We start from the raw sequence: 2,500 nt of genomic DNA, 5'->3' as shown, positions 1-2,500 counted from the left end.
TGTCTGTAGGTCAGAGTGTCTGTAGGTCAGAGTCAGTGTCTGTAGGTCAGAGTCAGTGTCTGTAGGTCAGAGTCAGTGTCTGTAGGTCAGAGTGTCTGTAGGTCAGAGTGTCTGTAGGTCAGAGTGTCAGTAGGTCAGAGTGTCTGTAGGTCAGAGTGTCTGTAGGTCAGAGTCAGTGTCTGTAGATCAGAGTGTCTGTAGGTCAGAGTCAGTGTCTGTAGGTCAGAGTCAGTGTCTGTAGGTCAGAGTGTCTGTAGGTCAGAGTGTCTGTAGGTCAGAGTCAGTGTCTGTAGGTCAGAGTGTCTGTAGGTCAGAGTGTCTGTAGGTCAGAGTGTCTGTAGGTCAGAGTGTCTGTAGGTCAGAGTCAGTGTCTGTAGGTCAGAGTGTCTGTAGGTCAGAGTGTCTGTAGGTCAGAGTCAGTGTCTGTAGGTCAGAGTGTCTGTAGGTCAGAGTGTCAGTAGGTCAGAGTGTCTGTAGGTCAGAGTGTCAGTAGGTCAGAGTGTCTGTAGGTTAGAGTGTCTGTAGGTCAGAGTGTCTGTAGGTCAGAGTCAGTGTCTGTAGGTCAGAGTGTCTGTAGGTCAGAGTCAGTGTCTGTAGGTTAGAGTGTCTGTAGGTCAGAGTGTCTGTAGGTCAGAGTGTCTGTAGGTCAGAGTGTCTGTAGGTTAGAGTCAGTGTCTGTAGGTCAGAGTATCTGTAGGTCAGAGTGTCTGTAGGTCAGAGTCAGTGTCTGTAGGTCAGAGTGTCTGTAGGTCAGAGTGTCTGTAGGTCAGAGTCAGTGTCTGTAGGTCAGAGTCAGTGTCTGTAGGTCAGAGTCAGTGTCTGTAGGTCAGAGTCAGTGTCTGTAGGTCAGAGTGTCTGTAGGTCAGAGTGTCTGTAGGTTAGAGTCAGTGTCTGTAGGTCAGAGTGTCTGTAGGTCAGAGTCAGTGTCTGTAGGTCAGAGTGTCTGTAGGTCAGAGTGTCTGTAGGTCAGAGTGTCTGTAGGTCAGTGTCTGTAGGTCAGAGTGTCTGTAGGTCAGAGTGTCTGTAGGTCAGAGTGTCTGTAGGTCAGAGTCAGTGTCTGTAGGTCAGAGTCAGTGTCTGTAGGTCAGAGTGTCTGTAGGTCAGAGTCAGTGTCTGTAGGTCAGAGTCAGTGTCTGTAGGTCAGAGTATCTGTAGGTCAGAGTGTCTGTAGGTCAGAGTGTCTGTAGGTCAGAGTCAGTGTCTGTAGGTCAGAGTGTCTGTAGGTCAGAGTGTCTGTAGGTCAGAGTGTCTGTAGGTCAGAGTGTCTGTAGGTCAGAGTATCTGTAGGTCAGAGTGTCTGTAGGTCAGAGTGTCTGTAGGTCAGAGTCAGTGTCTGTAGGTCAGAGTGTCTGTAGGTCAGAGTGTCTGTAGGTCAGAGTATCTGTAGGTCAGAGTGTCTGTAGGTCAGAGTGTCTGTAGGTCAGAGTGTCTGTAGGTCAGAGTGTCTGTAGGTCAGAGTCAGTGTCTGTAGGTCAGAGTATCTGTAGGTCAGAGTGTCTGTAGGTCAGAGTGTCTGTAGGTCAGAGTGTCTGTAGGTCAGAGTGTCTGTAGGTCAGAGTCAGTGTCAGTAGGTCAGAGTCAGTGTCAGTAGGTCAGAGTATCTGTAGGTCAGAGTGTCTGTAGGTCAGAGTCAGTGTCTGTAGGTCAGAGTGTCTGTAGGTCAGAGTGTCTGTAGGTCAGAGTCAGTGTCAGTAGGTCAGAGTGTCTGTAGGTCAGAGTCAGTGTCTGTAGGTCAGAGTGTCTGTAGGTCAGAGTCAGTGTCAGTAGGTCAGAGTGTCTGTAGGTCAGAGTGTCTGTAGGTCAGAGTGTCTGTAGGTCAGAGTGTCTGTAGGTCAGAGTCAGTGTCTGTAGGTCAGAGTGTCTGTAGGTCAGAGTGTCTGTAGGTCAGAGTGTCTGTAGGTCAGAGTCAGTGTCTGTAGGTCAGAGTGTCTGTAGGTCAGAGTCAGTATCTGTAGGTCAGAGTGTCTGTAGGTCAGAGTCAGTGTCTGTAGGTCAGAGTGTCTGTAGGTCAGAGTCAGTGTCAGTAGGTCAGAGTGTCTGTAGGTCAGAGTGTCTGTAGGTCAGAGTGTCTGTAGGTCAGAGTGTCTGTAGGTCAGAGTCAGTGTCTGTAGGTCAGAGTGTCTGTAGGTCAGAGTGTCTGTAGGTCAGAGTCAGTGTCTGTAGGTCAGAGTGTCTGTAGGTCAGAGTGTCTGTAGGTCAGAGTGTCTGTAGGTCAGAGTGTCTGTAGGTCAGAGTGTCTGTAGGTTAGAGTGTCTGTAGGTCAGAGTGTCTGTAGGTCAGAGTGTCTGTAGGTCAGAGTGTCTGTAGGTCAGAGTGTCTGTAGGTTAGAGTGTCTGTAGGTCAGAGTGTCTGTAGGTCAGAGTGTCAGTAGGTCAGAGTGTCTGTAGATCAGAGTGTCTGTAGGTCAGAGTCAGTGTCTGTAGGTCAGAGTCAGTGTCTGTAGGTCAGAGTGTCTGTAGGTCAGAGTGTCTGTAGGTCAGAGTGTCTGTAGGTCAGAGTG

At 49.4% G+C, this 2,500-nt stretch overlaps 1 protein-coding gene across 1 annotated transcript in view; it reads right to left on the bottom strand.

Annotated features, from left to right (window-relative positions):
- vps13c (vacuolar protein sorting 13 homolog C) overlaps positions 1-2,500 on the bottom strand; it is a 90,805-nt gene that overhangs the window by 60,499 nt on the left and 27,806 nt on the right. The window lies entirely within an intron of this gene.

This window comes from Scomber japonicus, chromosome 1, assembly GCF_027409825.1.
Source record: "Scomber japonicus isolate fScoJap1 chromosome 1, fScoJap1.pri, whole genome shotgun sequence".
Taxonomy (NCBI): domain Eukaryota; kingdom Metazoa; phylum Chordata; class Actinopteri; order Scombriformes; family Scombridae; genus Scomber; species Scomber japonicus.
This window is presented reverse-complemented; position numbering and strand designations above follow the sequence as displayed.